A 21,451-nucleotide genomic window follows, 5' to 3' on the forward strand; every position below is an offset into this window, starting at 1 on the left:
ATACAGTATTGATTCAAAAATGGAAAATAAGGGTTAAAAAAGAAGAAAAAGACTGGGAAGAAGGGCAGCTAGGCAGCAGATTGGTAGAGCAAGAGGACTAGAGTCAAGAAGACCTGAGTTCAAATTTGATCTCAGATACTTCCTAGTTGTATGACGTTGGGCAAGTCACTTAACCCTGATTTCTTAACCCTTGTCGCTCTTCTGTCTTAGAATTGATATGAAAAAGAAGAAATCTGAGAAGATGGCGGTGCCATCAACAAAGAAGTTAGGAAAAGGGATATGAGGGAAGCTATACATATTCAGTTGGGGTCCAGTTATGTTTGAGGTTGGAAGGGCATTCAGATGGAGATGTATAGCAGGCATTTGGAAGTATCGGACTGGAGTTATGAGAAGGGGATTATGAGAAGGGAAGATGTAGATTTGGGGTCTTCTAAATAGAGGGGAGAGTCATGCAAGCTCTTTTTATTCTTCAAAAGTCCCTCTCCCCCATACCTTCTGTGTCCCACTCCAGTTACTCTCTGCTTAGCTAACTGATCATTATCAGATAAAAGTAGTTAATATATGATCCCTCCCAAGAGTATCTGAATATCCAAAGATCTCAAGAGCCTGGCAGCTAACCTAGACAGGGCAGTCTCTGATGGGAAAATTCCAGTCTGTTGGGGAAGATACAATACCTCTCAGATCCTGCCACAAAGATAACTCCTCTTCTGCTTGCACACCTAAATAATAGCACATTTACTTAGGTCTTAAAAGTTGTAGAGCTCTTTATACGCATGATTTCATTTGAAGCTCATAAAAGGTAAAAGGAGTTTTATAGATGAGAAAACCGAGGCTTACTTACGAAGGTTAAGAGATTTGCCCAGAGATACATCGCTAATAGGATCTGAGATGAGATTCAAACCCAGGTCTTCCTGACTTCAAATCTACTGTTCTTTGTACTCTAACTACCCATGGTTAGAGTGAAGGCCATCTCTGGTCTTACTCATATTTGCTGATGCCCATGGGCAGCTGGGCTTCTCTCAGTCTTCTGCCTCCAGAGTAGATTTGGTGAGATCCAGTCCAGAGACTGTTGCCAGGGAGAAGGAAAGGAGCGGGACTGCTCTATCTTGGCTATGACCATCTCATTTTGAGATAACTTGAATTTATCTCTACTGATACACATCTTGGCATTTTAGTTTCATGATCCCTATTTCATCTGCTAGGCAGTACAGTGGATAGATCATCATGCCTGTAGTTAAGACCTGAATTCAAATCTACCTTCAGACAGGTGCTAGCTGTGCAACCTTGGGCAAGTCACTTAACCCTGTTTGCCTCAGTTTCCTCGTCTGTAAAATGAGAAGAAAATGGCAAACCACATCAGTATCTTTGCCAAAAAACAAACAAAAACCCTAAATGGAATAACATTAGAGCCAAACATGACTGAAATGACCAAATAAAAACTGGTTTACCTCCTAGAGCTCAAAGAAGTTTCCTTTTCTCTGCTTCCGTTTCCCTTTTATCCATTGTCTCTTATTCACCTTGACATTCTCCCCTCCTTTTATGTTTTCTCATTTCAGTAGCTTCCTCTTGATTGGAATTTCCCTGTTTTACATTTCACCTCTCTATTAAATGAGAGTGCCCGTTTTCAAATTGTCCTCTTCATTTGACTCTAGGAAAAGGGAAGAAATGGTCCTGTGGGTACTGGGGAAGCTCTCATGTTATCCAGCTATGGGAAAGAGAAAGAAAATTCAACTCTTCCTTGAGACTCCCACATGGTGAGCAGGAGAAAAAATTAGAACAAGTGCCTCCTGCTTGCCCTGGGGTCCTATGTGCACATGGGCAGCATTCACATGCTCAGATTCAGAGAGGAGAATATTTTGCAAATACCTGGATGAAGACAAGCAAGTTGTCTTCTCACTGATGTCTGCCTTGAGAGGAATCCAGCCCCACAGAAAACCAGAGCCAGAAGGGATTGTTTGGAGAAATCATTTTATTTATTACATTTTCTCTAGAAGGAACCCAGGATGAACCATCCCAGGCAGGGGGACCAGGACCTACCTTCTTCTGCTTTGATCTTCTTTTCAGTTTTGTTCATTGGCTTCCCCCTGTCCTCTCACTTTCACTCCTTCCTCAATCTCTTCATCTCATTCTTCTCATCATCTATCTTTCTCTGCCCTTTTGTCACACTCTGCCATAACTGAATGAAAATATGCATGGTAAGGCAAAGTTCTATATAAACAGAGATATGGAGAGACAGCATGATGAACATACAGAAAGAGCACAGGGTCAGGAGTCCTGAGCTAAAGTCCCAAATCTGCCATATGCCAGCAATGTAACCTTCTGTCAGGTATTTAAGCTCTCCAACCATTGATTTATTCTGGAAAAAAAAAGAATTAATTAAACAAAAATTTACTGAATTTTCAACAACAACAACAAAAAAAAAAAACCAAGCAGGAATAACTAGAAAGAAAAATTCCATTCACAATAACTACAAGATGCCTAAAGTCTCTGGATGTCAGTCTATGAAGCTACAAATAGGGCTTTGAGAAAACAAATACATACATATATATCATATATATGTATATATATACGTGTACACAAATATATCAATAGAAAACTCTTTACAGGTTTAAATCTTTCTCTAAGAAAGACAGTTGGAGAGATCCATTGTTCATAGTTGGGCCATATCAACATCATAAAAATGATATAGCCTAAATTCAATTATTATGCCAATTGTAAGGAAGATTGATTAGAAGTCCTTAGTCAAATTGAGAAGTTTTCCTAAACAACCTAATGATATAAGAGAACATATAATATTGTTAATCACTGAGAAAAATTGACGAAGTTCCTCAGTTAACCTGATGGAATTATGGTGTGTTAGCCATCAGCTAAAGACAGCTCAGAGAACACAGGGAACTTCTGATTGGCTGAGAGGATCGAGCACATATCCCTCGTATTGTTTAGACATGTCTGACTCTTCATAACCCAATGGACATACGTTGGTTTATCATTTCTTTTTCTGGTGGATTAAGGCAAATGGCGGTGAAGTGACTTGCCCAGAATCACACAGCTAGTAAGTATCTCAGTTCAGATTTGAACTCAGGTCTTCTTGACTCCATACATCCCTTGTGGCCAAGCTTGCCCTACTCTGAAGCATTTAAATTGAGACAGTCAGCTCTTCTAGCACTGTGCAACAAGGGAGGGGATTTACAACAATAGCATTTGTTCAGCAGAAGCTCTTGGTTATAAGATATATATTTTTTGCAGACAGCCTGAGAAGGGAATTAAGAACATTGTTCCCTGAACCCTAACATCCGGTATAGAGGGGTTTGAGGTGAGAGAACTTCCCACCTGGATTAGATCCCAAATTATATTACAAAGCAATAATCATCAAAACTATTCAGAACTGTGGGGGGGGGGGGGGGGAGAAAAGCAGAACAGGAGGACAGAGATAAGCAAGAACCAGAAGCAATCAAATTCAGTGGCCAAGGGTTTAATAAGCTCCTAAAGACAGACACTAAAGAAAAGACTGCCTATTCAACAAGAGTTGCTGGAAAAACTAGAAAACAATTTGGCAGAAAACAAACAAAAAAATAAAAAAGAATTTTATATTTTATATCACAATAAGCTCCAAATGTAGATTTGATCCAAAAAGAAAGGTCAAATCATAAGAAAATGAGAGGATCATGGAAGAAGGTGTCATTCATATTTGTGGCTCAGAGAGAATTATTAGCTGAACAAGAAAAAGAGGTGCTCATAAAGGATAAAATAGTCAATTTTGATTATATAATATTAAAAAGTTTTGCATGGAAAAAATAAATGCAGCTAGGATAAAAAGGAAAAATACTTGCATGGAATATCTATGATAAAAATCCAATCCAAAAGATATAGAAAATTGATAAAAATAATATCAGACCACTGACAATTTCCCAATAGATATTTGTCAAAATGACACAAAAATTAAAGACTATATTTTTAAATGCTTTAGATCAGTAATGATGAAAGAAATTAAAATTCAAATAACTAATAATTTTACCTCACCCATAAAATTGACAAAGATGACAAAAAAGTAGAAACAGACAATGTAGGAGGAATTGTAGGAAGACAAGTACACTAATATACTGTTGCAAGTGGTTGTCAACTGGTCTAACGATTCTACAAAACAATTTGTAACTATGTGGAGAAAGTCATTAAAATATTCATAACTCTATACCTCATCTCCCTCTTGCCATGAGCTTTAAAGGAGTTAATGACAGAATGTTACCACGTAAAACAAAATATCCTTAGCATTACTCTTTTTTTTATTAAAAAATGTCAAACCCTTACCTTCTGTCTTGAATTATTACTACATATCAATTCTAAGACAGAAGAGTGGTAAGGGCTGGGCAATTACGGTTAAGTGACTTGCCCAGGGTCATGCAGCTAAGAAGTATCTGAGGCCAGATTTGACCTCCTGTTCCTAGCCATGGCTCTCTATCCACTGAGTCACCCAGCTGCACTCTTGTAATGCACCTTCTATATTACTCTTTATGTTAGCAGAAAAACATGGTATCCATAGATGACATATGACTAGGATAAGGCTACGAAAATGATAAGTGTGAAAAAGGAAAGAATGAATATTTTAAAATGGGGAAATGAGGGAAGGTTTTGATAAGCTTATCTAGAATGCAGTAAATAAAACATAAAGACCAATATATAAAATGATCGCAATTACTTAAATGGGGAAAGGGAAAAGCACTAAAATGCATCAGAACTCAGATCAATGCAATGACCAAGTTTGATTCCAAAGGACTGCTGATAACACATATTGATCTTAGTTGAGAAGTGGTAGACTACAAATGTGGAATCAGGCATGGTCAATGCGTTCATTTGTTTTGCTTAATTCTATGTCTTTACAAAGGATGGTTTTAGTGGACAATGAGAGAAATTAGAAAATTACAATAATTTGTAATAAGCATGAATGAAAATATTTTTAAACCTCCCAAGAATTTATTAAGCATCTTCAGGCACAATATTGTGATGGAAAAATTAAAAAGTTACAAGTTCTAGATGGGTCCTTCATTTCATGGAGTTAGGCTGGTTAGGTACCAATACAGATAAGTCTATTAGCTATCCATATAATTGTAGCAATAATGCTCTGAATAGAATATATACTTTCCCCCCAAGTCTGGCTTATATAAAGCCTAAGTTTGGTTATGATTGGTAACATAGAAAGTAGAATTAGTCAATGATCACTGTGGCTTCCTGATTGGTTGAGGCTGTCGTGCTGATTATGATCCTCCCAATGAGTTAAACCTAGATACAGTTAAAAAAACAAAACCCCTTTGAACAATGATACACGTATAACACAGTGGAATTGCTTGTCAGTTCCAGGAGGGAAAGAACATGAATCATGTAACCATGGAAAAGTATTCTTAATTAATTAATTTTAAAAAGAAATAAATGTACTTAAAAAAAAAACCCTTACCTTTGTCTTAAGAATCAAGACTGTATATTGGTTCCAAGGAAGAAGAAAAGTAAAGTCTAGACAATGGAGGTTAAATGGCTTGCCCAGGGTTACCCAGCTAGGAAGCATCTGAGGTCAAGTTTGTACCCAGGACCTTCTGCCTCTATGCCTGACTCTCAATCCACTGAGCCACCTAGCTGCCACCATAGATGCAGTTTAAAAAAAAGTTGTCATGTGCTCAAGTTATTTGTTCCCAACTCTATAGTTTAGGGTATCTTGAAGATTAGCAGGCAAGTAAAAGGGGAAGGTATGTAGTTGTTCAGTCATTTCAGACCTGCCTGATTTGGTAAAGATACTGGAGTGGTTTGCCATTGCAGCAAATAAGGTTAAGTGAATTGTCCAGGATCATACATCTAGTAAGTATCTGGGGTCACATTTGAACTAAGGTCTTCCTGAACTCTGTTTCCTCAATTCCATCTTTTTTCTACTCCTACAATATCTAGAAAAGAACCCATTTTGGACCTGAGAGGAGTTAAGTGACTGAATTCTGCCATAATTCTCAGATCTAATTCAGGTGAGGCAGAGTTGCACAAAATCATCAGTCTCACTCTCTCTTCCACAGACATCCAAGTCCAGTGGCAAGACAAAAGCCTGGTGATGGCCCAGGATGCAGTGGAAAACCTTGACTTCTTTAATGTCTGACCAAACTCTAAGCATTTCACAGTGCTGCTTCAGTCACCTTCATGGCCATGGAAACAAATTGTTCTCATCCGCCCAAACTGCCAGAGGAAGTCTTCCCATGTTCAGAGTAGACACTTTGCTAATTCACTGAGGGATTTGTTTTTTGTTTTTGTTTCTAAATTATTTATTTATTTAAATTTTTTTTTTCATTTTTTCCATGTTTCCATGTTTCCCTCTCCCCCTCCCAGAGCCAACAAACAATTCCAACTGGCTTGTACAAATCTTATCACTTGATACCTATTTCTATATTATTCATTTTTGGTACAGTGATCTTTTAAAGCCTAAACTCCAAACCACATTGCATTTCTCTTCTCACCGAGAGATTTGTTACCCTTCAAATACCTTTAATCTGCCCTTTGCTGAGATAGTCTATGACCATGATAGGGAACTTAGGGCACATATGCCAAAGAGGACAGGCAGACTCCTCTCTGTGTGCACCTGTGCCATCATCCACCAGAGTTAGTTACTAAAAAGGCAGTAGGACTCAGGAGGAGTTGCTTCCCTCCCTCTCTCTGCTGTGCCCAATGGAAGTGCTTACTCTCTCCCCTGAGCACAGCAAGGGCAGCACTCAGTCTCAGGGATGAGGTGGGGCATGGCACATGGTCTCTCAAAGGTTCACCATCACTAGTCTATGGGATTTATGGGGTGTTGCCTCTGGACATGCTATAATTTCTTAAAGCCACAGGTGAGAGTTGAGTACCAGGTGAATACCAAAGGTGGATAAGTGGCCCTGAATGGGACTCAGCAAGCCCTCAGAACACCCCAAGAAAGGGAATCAAGAACTAGTTTAGATTGAGGGAGTTTTCAGTTCTCTACTAAGTAGATTCTTTTTCAGCATTTTAATTTTCTTATACCTTGAATATGTATTGTAACTCTTGCTCTCAAGTTGGCAGTAAAGACCTCAGAGAGAATAGGAAAATGATTTTTTTAAAATTAGAATCTCAGAATTGGAATGTACTTCACAAGTCATGCTATCCAATTTGTTGATATTGTACATCCTGAACCAGACTTTTCAATACTGTATGTCCTACAAGTGACTCTACAATCTCTGATTAAAAACCTCCAGAGGAACCACAAGCACTGAGAGCAGCCAACTGCACCTAGGACAGCTCACATTGTTAAAAAAAGATTTTCTTTACTTAATAGGGACATATCTGAGGGGAAAGACTACATTTCTCATGATGTTCTGGGCTTCAATGACTGATTGAACTTCCCAAGACTTCAATTCCTATGAGACTGTGTACCTGCAATACAGGGTGATCATGTTAGGAAGACAATAGATACTCCTTAGACAAGGGGAAAGAGGGAGTCCCCTGGTACGACTGCAATGTCAGTGACTAAAACTGCAGTAGTCCTGGCATGTACCTGAAACTCCAAGAACAAGAACAAGGAACAAGAAAGGATAACTGCTGAGAGCAGAGAAAAGGGATAAGCGCATGATATTAGCAGACAGTCTTCAAGAAAGGACATCTTCACTGACGGCATTTTAATCTTTTCTTTCTATCAGATCCCAGAGTGTGTGTGTGTGTGTGTGTGTGTGTGTGTGTGTGTGTGTGTGTGTGTGTGAGTGTGTGTGTGTGAGTGAGTGTGAGGAGAGACAGAGGCAGAGACAGAAAAACATACAAAGAGAAGCAAACAGGGTTAAATGACCTCCCCCAAATTTATTAAGCATCTATCTGTATGCACAGATCTTTCACTGTGATAGAAATAAGTGTTACAATTTCTAGTTGGATCCTTCATTCATGAAGTTTAGTTAGGATAGTTAGACATAAATATAAATAACTCTAGTGGCTATGTATATAATCATAGTAATGATGGTCTGAATAAAATTCTCCCCCAAATATGACTTCTATAAAACACAAGTTTGGGTTTTTTATAGGAAAAAGAGACTGAGACAGAGAGAGGGGGAGAGCAAAAAGGGAGGAGGGGACATGGGAGAGAGACAGAGACAGGGAGGCTTAGAAACAGACAGAAAGAGAGAGAAAACTTCCCCCTTCTCATAAGTCACAAGGTAGATTGTTTCCTCTTTTCCTTCACTAACTTTAAGTCTTGAGTCAATGTTTTAATTTTAAATTCATGCTCCTTGTCTGGTCTGCTGGTCTTGCACAAACACTTTAGATGACTTTAAAGGTTTGGGAATGGGCACTCAAGCCAAATGGGGCACACCTGTCATCCAGTAAACTCCACAGTGGACATCCACATAGTTCATTTGAATCCAAAGTTGACTTGAACCAAGCCACACTTACGTTGAATAGATATCTGCCTTTCCGCCGCTTCTACCCATGCTCCTAGTTCTGCCCTCTGGGGCTAAATCAAACAAGTCTAATCCCTCTTTCACATGACAGTGTTTCAACTACTTGGAGACAGCTATCACGTCCCCACTAAGTCTTCTCTTATCAAGGCTAAACATGCCTGGATTCTTCAACTGATCCTCAAATGGCATGGTTTCAACACCCCTCACTAGTCTGGCTGAGAGTACAGAGTAGCATTTTTAACACACGTCTGCTCAAACCATTTGACCTGTGAATCAGTAGAGTGGTGTCCCAAGGGACTGTGGAGTACCCTAGACCCCAAGGAATCACAGAACAATGGGAACTGGTTAAGAGTGGGCAAAGAAAAAAAATGAGTACCTAAAGCAACTTCTGAGAACCTGCCTATTCCCTATCACCTGCTGGGGGCTCAATAAATGTTCCTAGAGGGGGGATCTAGGTAGCTCAGTGGATTGAGAGCCAGGCCTAGAGATGGAAGGTCCTGGGTTCAAATCTGGCCTCAGACACTTCTTAGCTGTGTGACCCTGGGCAAGTCACTTGACCCCCATTGCCTGTCCTTACTGCTCTTCTGCCTTGGAACCAATACACAGTATTGATTCTAAGGTAGAAGGTAAGGGTTTAAATAAATAAATGTCCCTAGATGGACTAGCCTACTTACCTCTGCCTATTCTACAGCTTGGAGATGGGGAAAGCTGCTAGAATTTGCAACATCCAATAACTTTTTCTTGACCTCTATGGAGCATTTTCCCTTTCCTTCTGGATATTCTCTCCTCCTTGAGTTTTCATGATGTTGTTGTGTTGTGGATCTGACTCAGTCTCCTTTGTAGAAGAATCATGTATGTCTTGCTCCCTATTTGTGGATGTATACCAAGGACCTCTCTGGGGCTCTCTGCCTGTCTCTGCATTCTTTCTTTTGATGAGCTCATCAGCTTCTCTGGGTTCAACTATCACCTCTATACCATCTCCTTGTTGCTGTTCGGTCATTTTAGCCACACATGACTCTTTGTGACCCTATTTGGGCTTTTCTTGGCAAAGATACTGGAGTGGTTTGCCATTTCCTTCTCCAGCTCATTTTACATATGAGAAAACTGAGGCCAACAGGGTTAAATGACTTGCCCAGGGTCACACAGTAAGTGTCTGAGGCCAGGTTTGAATCCATGAAGAGAAATCTTTCTGACTCCAGGCCCAGCACTCTTTTCATTGTACCACCATCTCCAAACAATTTCATATCATCTCTAGACAGTTCCCAAATCTCCACGTCCCACCTTCATCTCTCTCCTGAGCTCCATCTGCCTGCGGGATGTCTCACATCCACCTGGATATCTCAGAGGTAGCTAAAACTCTTTATAGCCTGTAAAACAGCACTCGTTATCTTTCTCTAAACCCACCCTTCTTCCTAGCATCCCTGTTTCTGTTAAGGTTACTACCATTCTTTCAGGCATGAGGCTCTCAACCTAGTTAGTAGTCATCTTCAACTTCTGGACCCTCTGGACCAATGTCCACATCCAAAGGATTGCCAAGTCTTAACAATTCCATCCCCTGAATCATTTCTGCAGCCATTTCCTTCTCTCTAGTCACATTTCAACCATAGGTCTTCATCCCTTTTTTGCCTGGACTTTCACAATAGCCTCCTAATTGGAAGCCCTGAATAAATGAAGAGACATTTATGAAGTGTTTTTATTGTTGTTCAGTAGCATCTGACTCTTTGGTATCCCATTTGGGGAATTTTGTTGTTGTTATCCAGTCCTTTTCAGTTGTGTCCAGCTCTTTGTGACCTCATTTGGGGTTTTCTTGGCAAAGATCCTGGAGTGGTCTGCTATTTTCTTCTCCAACTCATTTTACAGATGAAGAAACTAAGGTGAATGGTGTTAAGAAGCTTGCCCAGGGATACACAACTAGGAAGTATCTGAGGCCAGATTTGAACTCCGAATGGAGTCTTCCTGCGGCAGCTAGGTAGCTCCGTGAATAGAATACCAAAGCACAGGAGCTCCTGTGCTCAAATCTGTCCTCAGACACTGCCTAGCTGTGTGACCCTGGGTGAGTCACTTAACCCTACTTACCTAGCCCTTACCACTGATGTTTAGTTTCCATTCCAAGACCAAAGATAAGAGTTAAAAAAAAAAGGGAAGATGACTCTAGGTCCAACACTCTTCCACTACTACTTAGCTCCCTTAAGTGTTTATTCTGTCCAAAGCACCATATTAATGCTAGAGTTACAAATAGAGAAACAGTCCCTTCTCTCAAGGAGCTTACACTCGAATAGGGGAAGATTATTAGAGATAGGAGGTTTCTGATGAAAATCATTTGGAAAGATCCTTAGGGTTTGGGCAATAAGGTACACTGGCATGTACTTTCCACTTATAAAAACCATTTCTTTTTCTGACCCTGAACCATCTGGCAGGACCAAAGACTAGGGGTGGGGAGTGGGAAGTGAGAACTTTCTTTTCCTGGTCTTCCCTATTGGGTTCCAAAAGTGACAGATGTTGCTACGTCTCATCTCTACAACTCTAGCTTCTCCCTTCTCTAAACCATTCTCCAAAGAGCTGCCAACCTGATATCCCTAAGGCACAGATGTGATCAAGTCACACCCCTGCTCAAAAACTACAGTGGCTCCCTATTGCCCCTACAACATGGCATTCTAATCTGAGTTTCAGAAGAAATTTCAGGAGGTCCATGAGCTTAGGGGGGGGGGGGAGGGGGAATGACATCTGTATTTTCACTAACCTCTAACTGAAATTAAGCATTTCCTTCAATAGTGAAATTTTAAAAAAACATTATTCTTATGAGGGATCATTAATAAAATATGTAATAAGGGATCCGTGACATGCACAAAAATAGTTAAGAACTCTTATTCTGTGCTTTTCTTACTTTCTTTTTCTTGTTCATTTTTTTGTTTGTGTTTCTTTTGCAACATGGCTAATATACAAAGTTGTTTTGTATATTTCATATGCATAATCAAGATCAAATTGTTTGCCTTCTCAAGGAGGGGGGAAGGAGAGAGAGAGAGAAAGAATTTTGAATAAAAAAAATTTTGAACCCTTACCTTCCATCTTAGAATCAATATTATGTGTTGGTTCCAAGGCAGAAGAGTGGTAAGGGCTAAGTAGTGGGGGTTGTGACTTGTCCAGGGTCACACAGATAGGAAATGTCTGAGACCAGATTTGAATCTAGGACCTCCCGTCCTTAGGCCTGACTCTCAATCCACTGAGCTACCCAGCTGCTCCCTGGAATGTAATTTTTTTTTCGTTAATAAAAATGTTTACATGTAATTGGGAAATATTTAATGAAATTAAAAATATTTTTAAATGAGAACGAGAACAAATGTTCAGGAATAGTATACAAAGTTCTTCGACATTTAAAGTCCTTCTAAAAAACATTCTGACCTATTTTTTAAACCCTTACCTTCTAGTATCAGTTCTATGGCAGAAGAGTGGTAAAGGCTAAGCAATTGGGCTTAAGTGACTTGCATAGATTTAGGAAGTATCTGAGGCCAGATTTGAACCCTGGTCCTTGCCATACCAGGCCTGGGATTTTCTACTGGGCTACCTAGCTGCCCCCACCCACCTGATTATACATACTCTCCTTCACAAACCCTCTGAGATCTGACCTGTTCATCTACACGTGACATCCCATTTCCCAGCTCCAGAACTATGCTCAAGCTGTCCTTGTATTCATGCAGTGCTTTCCCTCCTCACCCTGGCTCTTGGATCTTGGGTCTCCTAACTCTTTTAAATTGAAATTGAAATTTAATTGAAAGATCCCTTCCTTCAAGCTGCCTTTCATTATTCTCCTAATTATTAGTCTCCCCCCAACCCCCAATCACTAGGTGTGACTTTGTACATGTCTTCAGTGTAGCATAGTGGATTGGGAGTTAACTTTGGAGTCAGGAAGAATTGGACTCAAGTCCTATTTCTGACAGTTTGCTTCTGACAGCAGCTAGGTGGCACAGTGGATAGAGCTCTGAGCATGGAGTTAGGAAGACCCAACATAGCCAGAGACACTTCCTAGCTATATGATCCTGGGCTAGTCACTTCTTCCTGTCTGCCTCAGTTTCCTCATCTTTAAAATGATCTGGTGAAGGAAATGGCAAACCACTTGAGTATCTCTGCCAAGAAAATCCCAAATGGGATCATGAAGAGCTAGACAGGGCTGAACAATCTGCTTCTGACACATAATGGCTGTGGAAGTCCCTGAAGTTCTTGCCCCAGGCACTTCCCCCAAACTGTAAGGTGATGGGCATTATAGGAGGAAGGGAAGGGAGAAGGAAGAAAGCATTTAATATATATTTTATGTATATTTATACTCATTTTCTATATGTTTAAGCCTATTGTGTGCTTACAAATATCTCATTTGATCTTCACAATAACCCGAGGAGATAGGTGCTATTATTATTCCCATTTTAGCTAGGGAAACTGAGATAGGGGTTAAATGACTCATCCCAATTGCAGCTATTAAGTGTCTGAGGTTGAATTTGAACTCAGGTCTTCCTGATTATGAGCTTAGGAATGGACCGATGATCCGTTTTGGTAGAATGTTTCCTCGTTGAAAGAAGGAGTTCCCTATATCAGTGAAATCACAGATATGGTCCTAAAAAATCTTGAATTTATTTGCCAGTGGAACTCTTGTATCCCCTAAGAAAATAAAAGTTCCTTGAAGGCAAGGACTGTCTCTCTTTTTCTTCGTGTCTTTAGCACCTAGGACAGTGTCTGGCAGGGACTATGTACTTAATAGCTTGTTTGGTAATTGATTGAATCTGTATGTGCATAGCTACACATTTGCATCTATGAATCCAGGGAGGGGGTATATGTACCTGAGAACTTGTCAATGTGTCTGCAAGAGAAGGGGCCAGGGAGAAGGTTAATCACTGGGAAAGAGGAGCATTGACTTCTTTCAAGAGGAACAGCAAAGGCCTTTAGAGTCAGAAGATCTGAGTTCAAGTCCCAGTTGGGCAACTTACTAGTTTGCTCTGAATAAACTGCTTCATCTCTTCCACCCATTGCAACCCAGGAATACTGTGCTTGCATTATCTTCCTCCCAAGGCTGGCGTGAGGAAGGCACTTCATAAACCTTTGAGTGACAGAAAATGTGAGCTATTAGGAAGAGGAGAGCCAGGAACTGTTCTACCTGCCAGGCCAGGCTGCTTGGCCTCTGGGGCCTCTTCCTCAAGCACACACACACACACACACACACACACACACACACACACACACACACACGACGGGAACAGTGTGCTGGAATGTGTGGAATCTGGGGACCATACTCAGTTGGAATGTGTAACAGACAAGAACCTGTTGAGGGTGGGAGGAGCCAAACCCTACCATGCCCAAGCTCAGTAGTGTCAAATGTGGAACCTCTAGCAAGGTAGCTCTTTCCAAAGAGCTTGGGATCTGTTTGCTCCTAAATAATAATAACCAACATTTATATAGTTCTTTAGGGTTGGAAAAACTATTTGTAATCTATTGTTAATCTATTTTTATTCATCTATAATATAATTAACAATATAATCTATTATTCCTCTAATTTTATTTCTATTGATTAACAGATTAATAATATATTAACTCATTTGATCCTCACAAGTCTGAGAAGTAGGTGCTTTATAACCCCCACTTTAGAGATGAGGAAACTTTAGTTTGGAGAGGCCAAGTCATGATTTAAAAAAACAAATAAGTGTGAGAAACAGGGATGCACTGGGAGAAGGGGGAAGGAGAGGTAGAATGGGATAACTTTTCTCACATAAAAGAGGAGAGAAAGGAAGAGCTTTTACAATGGAAGGAAAGATGGATGGAGTGCAAAAGGGCAATGGTTGAACAATACTCTTCATCCAAAGAGGGAATAACAGGGAAGCTGGGTGGCTCAATGGATTGAAAGGCTCAGAGATGGGAAGTCCTCGGTTCAAATCTGCCCTCAGATGCTTTCTAGCTGTGTGACCCTAGGCAAGTCCCTTAACCCCCATTATCACTCTTCTGCCTTGGAACCAATACAGAGTATTGATTCTAAGAGAGAAGGTAAGAGTTGGATTTTTTTATTACAAAAGATTTAAGACAAGGTTAGGAAAAACTATTTGACTAGGCCAAAGGTGGCAGAGGCAGGGTTGAGAAAGGAGAATGATCTTGATCTTGTGGGTGGATCCCTAGTAGGGTTGCAGATCTGTGCCCATCTAGCTGAGCCCTCTCTAAAAATGAATAGTTATCTGCAGTGAGGTATATGCTCTGGGCCAGATCATTCTTGGCACACCACATATTTTTATACAGTTAAGCTAGGATAAAATGCATAATAAAGATAGTCATAAAATGAAAAAGACATTATAAATATTTTTAAAGGCAAAATGAAACAACCCAAGAGATGAGATAGGAAGAGATAGGACAGCACCATTTGGTTTTTCTTTATTGAATGTGATTGAATTTGGATTCATTCTAATTGAAATTAATTTGAGCTAGAGTCATAGGAACTGGGTTTAAATACGCCTTGGGTAAGTTAGTTCCATTTTCTGAGTTTCACTTTTCTTCTCTCTTGAACAGAGGTCAGGGCAGCTGGAAGGCTCATGGATGGAGCACCAGACCCAGAATCAGGAGAACTTGGGTTCTAATCTGGCTTCAGAAACTTCCTAGCTAAGTGACTCTGGGAAAGTCACTTAATACCATTTGCCTGGCCTTTGGTCTTCTGTCTTAGAATTGTTACTAAGACAAAAAGTAAGAGTTAGGAAAAAACCACCAATAACAGTGGTTGAACTAAATGGTCCCTAGGGTGCCTTCCAATTTGAAAACCTCTAATCCTATGATCCTATGTCTGTATATGAGACGTAGACGGTCTTTTGGAACCAAATAATGGTCCTACTTCCTCCCCATTTGGCTGCCTCTAGAAATCATTGCTGAACTCTGGCAACAGCCTGCTACTAAAATAGTTGGGGGTGGAGGGGAAGGAGGGAGAGAAAAGGGTGGACCCTGGAATAATCACCCTGCTTCAACTACCTGAGGATGTCAGCTGGGACAAATCTGGCATTGGCCCTGAAAATGAGATACTCTCTAAGCCCATCTTCAGGTATGCAGTATTCCTCATCTTATTCCCAAACAGAAGTGTATCACAGTGATCCAGAGATAAGGAGAGAGAAGAAAGAGAAGAAAAAGGCAAGATGAGAAAAGAGAGAGCATAACAACAATCCAGTAAAAATCAACGAGAAGAAGGCAGCTAGGTAGGTGGCTCAGTGGATTGAGCCAGGCCTAGGGACAGGAGGGTCCTGGATTCAAATTTGGTCTCAGACACTTCCTATGTGAACCTGGACCAGTCATTTTACCCCCTTATTACTCTTCTGCCTTGGAACCAAAACATGGTATTGATTCTGAGGTGGAAGATAAGAGATATTTTTAAAAATCGATAGAAGGTAGCTACACAAAAACTTCCAGAGCAGTACTAATGTAATAAAAAACTAAACCAACAATGTGTCCAAGAATTGGGATGGTTAAATAAATTGTGGTAAGTGAGTATAATGAGCTATGACTGTATTATAGGGTATTATTAACATTAAGAATACAAAGAAATATGGGGAAATTTATGTGAAGTGATGCAGAGAAAAGCAGACCCAAAAGACAAGTACACAGACAGTCACTATATAAAAGAGGAGACCATCCAAAAAGAGGAACAGAAAGTTCACTTGTATTGAAAGGTACTGTTGCATGTACAACTAGTTTTACATATTGTTTTGCTTAATTGCTTTCAGAATTTGGGTTTGTTTTCTTTTCTTTTCTCTGGTTGCTTTTTTTAATTAAAATTCAATTATTTAAAATTTGCCACCACTGTTTCCAAACCCCCAGCAGCTGGAGGGAAAAGAGAAAGATGGAAGAGAGAGGAAATCCCTTCACTTTAGATGAAACATGGAGGATAGATTTAGATAGGAGGTCTCTCTTCATGTGGTTACTCAGTCACTGACTATTTTGTTATATTCGATGATCATAGAAACACAGATATGGAGTCAGAAGGGACCTTAGTGGGCCACTACTTCCAACTTCCTTCTTTTATAGATGAGAAAACTGAGGCCCTGCAAAGTTTAAGTGAGTCACCCAAGTGACAGGTAGCAAGTGATAGGACTGGGATTTTGACCTATTATTCTCTCTTTCTCTTTTTAAACGCTTACCTTTTGTCTTAGAACTGATACAAATATTGGTTCCAAGGCAGAAGAGTGGTAAGGGCTGGGCAGTTAGGGTTAAGTGAATTGCCCAGGATGATCCAGTTAGGAAGTATATGAGGTCATATTTGAACCCAGGTCCTCCCAACTCCAGGCCTAGCACTCTATTCACTGAGCCACTTAACTGCCCCCAAACTAATATTCCCTTGATTCCCAGTCCTGCATTCTTCCTGCTACACTATGCTGCTGCCTCTCTATGATTTTACTTATACTAACTTTCTTTAGTTTTTATTCATATATTTGAACTTTTATATATATTTATGTGTTTAAATATCCATATATTTGTATGTGTAGCTAAATATTAAAAACAAAAAATTTACCAATAAAGAAAAAATTGTAATTTAGGGGAAAGAAATTTCAGATTCCAGAAAATAAATTTAACCGTACACATATTTATTAAGCACCCCGTGTGTGCAAGATACTAGGAATATACAGAGAAAAACAAAGCAATCCTCCCTTCAAGGCATTTATATACATGAAAGAGCATAGTCTAGGAACTCTTCCTGGGCCCTCTTCTCAATAACCTATGTCAAAATTTCAAAGTATAGCCCTGCTTGCCTCAGTTTCCTTATATATAAAATGAGCTGAAGAAGAAAATGGCAAACTACTTTAGTGTCTTTGCCAAGAGAACCCCAAATGGGGTCATGGAAGAATTGGACACAGCTAAAGTTTACTACCTTCTTCCCCACCATTCCCTTACATGTCCCAACACCCAACGCTCTCATTCAACCAAAGAGGAAGGTGATGTGATGCCCATGTCAGACCACATCTAGAAGATGATGTTCAGTTCAACCTGAGGTCCTTCAAGAGGCTCTCCCTCATATGACATGACTTCAAGACCCTTCTTCTGCTTAGTTTTTTTCTGGATGCTTTTCTACTCATCAATGTGGATCTATACCATATCCATAAGAGATTTTCTTTTTTATGGACATGAAACAGGTCTATAATCTGCCAGAAGGATTAGACTTGTTCTGTTTGTCCTCAGAAGGGAGTGGAACTTAACCCCAATTGCCTGGCCCTCACTACTCTTGCACTTTAGTATCAACACTTAGCTCAGTGGATTGAGAGTCAGGCCTAGAGATGGGAGGTCCTGGGTTCAAATCTGGCCTCAGACACTTCCCAGCTGTGTGACCCTGGGCAAGTCACTTGACCCCCATTGCCTAGTCCTTACCACTCTTCTGCCTTGGAGCCAATACACAGTATTGACTCCAAGACAGAAGGTAAGGGTTTAAAAAAAAATAAAGGGGAAAGGACTATATGATCACTCATCTAATACAGTGTAGAAGGAATTCTTTTCAGGTAGGGTCTGAACTGAATATTCCTCCCAACTCTGAAATCCTGTGATTCTGTAGTTTTGACCTGAAGAGCTAAAACAAAACAAAACAAAAACCCAAATTTGAGCCCCAGCTCCAAAATTAACTGTGTTACTGTGGGCCTATTTTCTTATCTATGAAATGGGGATCACAACATATACATTGCCAGCTTCACAAGACTGTTGTGAGGGAAAGTGCTCCTTTTATTTGTTTGTTTATTTATTTTTTTTTTTTAACCCTTACCTTCCATCTTGGAATCAATAGCCTGTACTGGTTCCAAGGCAGAAGAGTGGTTAGGGCTAGGCAATGGGGGTTAAGTGACTTGCCCAGGGTCACACAGCTAGGAAGTATCTGAGGCCAAATTTGAACCCAGGACCTCCTATCTCTAAGCCTGGCTCTCAATCCACTGAGCTACTCAGCTGCCCCCAAAAGTGCTCCTTTTTAAACTTGAAAGTGCCATCCATATGGGGAGCTAGTAAATTACATGTGGGCTATTGTGAACCTGGCCATGTCCTATCCCTGCCTAACACAGCCAAGCCAACCCCACCCCTTTTCCCATCTCAACTCCAGCCACCAGCACTGCAGAATGTCTGCTTCAGAAATGTCCCAGAGTCCCCAGCATCTTTCTGTTGGAGCATCACCTGAACCAGCTCAAATCTGTTCAGGGGAAACTCATCCCTCAATCTCATCCCCCTCACACCCCCACTCCCTAAATCTAGAGGCCCAGGCCAGGTCTGTGTCTGGCTTTCTGTGCCCCCCACATGGATAGCGTGCAGTTTGGCAACCTTTGCATTTTGTTTTTTGTTTTTTTCTTTTTACAACTCTCTCTCATTTGGGGCAGAAAGGGATGGCAAGTTTGCTCATGTCCCACAGCCCTACAAACATAATTGGTGGCGGCAGGCGAAGCTGTGGAGGGGGGAGGGGTTTGTGGCTGGAATGGAAGAGGAAGGAAATTATAGAATCTTGAAGCTGGAAGGGACTTTGGAGATCAGAAGTGTAACCCCTTTGTTTTACAAAGGAAGAAACTGAGGCTCACAGTGGGTTAGTGCTTTGCCCAAGGTCACATGTGGTCTTAGTGGCAGAGCTGTATCTAGAACCTAAGTCTTCTGGCTCCTGGTCCAGTACTCTTTCCATCATATCATTGTTGTCTCTCAAGTCCTAAAATTGGACCAATCTTCTCTCTCCTTCCCACACTTGGCCTGAAGAACAGAAGCAGGCTGACTAGGAAAACCCATCACATTCAGTTCCTAGCTCATATCAAAGATCCACACCTACTGATATAGTAAAGCAGTATTGGGGGGGGGGGGGTAAAGGGCCTAGACATTGCCAAGAAGAAAGAGTCACTTTCTCTCTCCCCCTTCCTTGGACACTGGGGATCAGGTACCCTAGGGACTGTTTTAAATTACCACATACAAAGAGTCTCTATCTAAATGGGTCTCTTTTCTGCTTAGTACTTGCCACAGAGGAAAACTGGCTCCTCAGATCCTGGGTTGGGAGTTTTGTTTTGTTTTGTTTTGTTTTCAAATCTTTCTCCCTACATTAAAAAAAAAAAAGTCTTTTCTTCTTTTGGCTCTTGAAGTTTGAAGGAGAGAAGACAGCAGAGATTGGTTGAGTCAGAGGGATGGATGGATCAAGGAAGCAGTTGTTTATTATAAACTTTATCCCTTTTTAAAAAAACCATCACCATCATTCCTAGCTCCCCAACAACCGAAAGAGGAGATGGTGGAGTGTATGAAGTTCTTTCTGTCTAGAACTGGCCAATGGAGTCAGTTTTAGAGAGAAGCCTGCAGGTGGTTATGTGCAAATAGTTGGGTGCACCCGGGTAGTGCATTTGCATGAGTATGAGTTCTTGGGTCTGTGCATAATAATACTAATAATAACAACAAAACATTTATATAGCTATTTGCAGTGTTTATGGGTTAGTCTATGCTGAGAGTTTGGCAAGGTTGGCCACAGTGGTGGGCTTTAAATCCAATTGGGGAGGGCTGGTGACTTTTCAAAGTATGGAAGGTTTTCTCCTCCCCTGCATTGATGACTCAGTTTATAGGTGGACCCAGCCCTAGGAGTGAAAACTAGGTACAGGAGACATGGAACCAAGCCCTGAGAGTCACAGGGGGCATTGTTTGAGAACAAAGTTTCAGGCGTCCAGAATGCCTGGGTACTGCCTTGGTATGTTTGTAAACCTTAATGCACTAGATGAATGCCAGTTATTCTTGCCACTGCTGTTGCTATTCTTCAGGTATGTGTGTATTCAGGAATATATGTGCATGGGCACTCACCGGCACCTTTGTGCATCTGCATCTGGATGTACCTGTACCCGCCTAGCTTGTTGAGTCTTTGTGTATACATGGATACAGCAACCTGTACATGTGGGTGCAAACGCCTCTCCCTGAAAACATCCCTAAGTACATAAGCCTCTGGTTTGGTTGCCTGAACTGTGTGATCCCCCTCTTTGGAGGGCCAGGAGAGGAGGAGAGCTGGAGCCCAGCACTGTTTGGTCTGGAGCTGAGCGGAGTTTGCATTGATCCATTGATTGTACATGGTCTCTTGCCTGACCTCCCTGCTCCCGGGGAAGCCGTCTCCATGGAGACTGGGCCCGCTCCCCCAGCGGTGGATTGTAAATTCCTGCAGGCAGCAGCAGAGCAGACTGGGGAGGGGGCCGAGGGAGCCCAGGCAGAGGGAACAACTACCGAGCCAAGGCCCCATTTGAAAGAAAAAGAAGAAAAAGGAGGGGGAGGAGGAGGAGGAAGAAGAAGAGAAGGGGAGGGGGGACGAGGAGGCCGAAAGAGAAGAAAGGAGGAAGAAGAGAAGAAAAGGAAAGAGTAGGAGCAGACGGGGAAGCGAGGGACCAAGGAGAAGTAGACGAAGCAAAGAAAGGCAGAGGCAAAGGCACCGGGAAAGGCTCCCAGAAACGCAGAGAAGGAGCGAGCGAGGAAGAAAGAGAGGCAGAAGGGCGTGTTTCTTGTCTTCGCGTTTCCCCTCCCCTTTCTCAGGTCCCTCACTCAGCCTCTGCACTCGGGGCTGCTGCTCTCTGGGCGAAACCGGGAATTGGGTGGGATTATAAAAAGGAGCCGCCGCCGCCGCCGCTGCGAGCCCCAGTCCCAGCCCCAGCTCCAGCCCCAGCGAGGGCGGGCTGCAGTTCCCCTTTCCGTCTGCAGCTCCGGGTGCCCCCTCGCCTCCTCTCTGTCTCTCTTTCTCCAGCCTCCTTCCCGGGAATCCCAGCAGCATCAGGAGCTTCCAGCGGAGCAGCTGCTGCTGCCCGCATCCTCGAGAGCCCATATCCACAGACAGCCAGACCTACAACACACACGGATACAATCACACACACACACACACACACACACACACACACACACACACACACACACACACACACACACACTCGCTCGCGCACACACAAACACGCACACACTCGCGCCCGGCTCGGGGCCGGAGCTTTGCCCCCCACCCTCCTTTCTCTCCTCTCCCCTTCCTACCCCTCCCCTCCCCTCCTTTCCCCTCCCCCTCCCCCTCCCCTGCCGGC

This window comes from Monodelphis domestica, chromosome 2 (genome assembly GCF_027887165.1).
Source record: "Monodelphis domestica isolate mMonDom1 chromosome 2, mMonDom1.pri, whole genome shotgun sequence".
Taxonomy (NCBI): Eukaryota; Metazoa; Chordata; class Mammalia; order Didelphimorphia; family Didelphidae; genus Monodelphis; species Monodelphis domestica.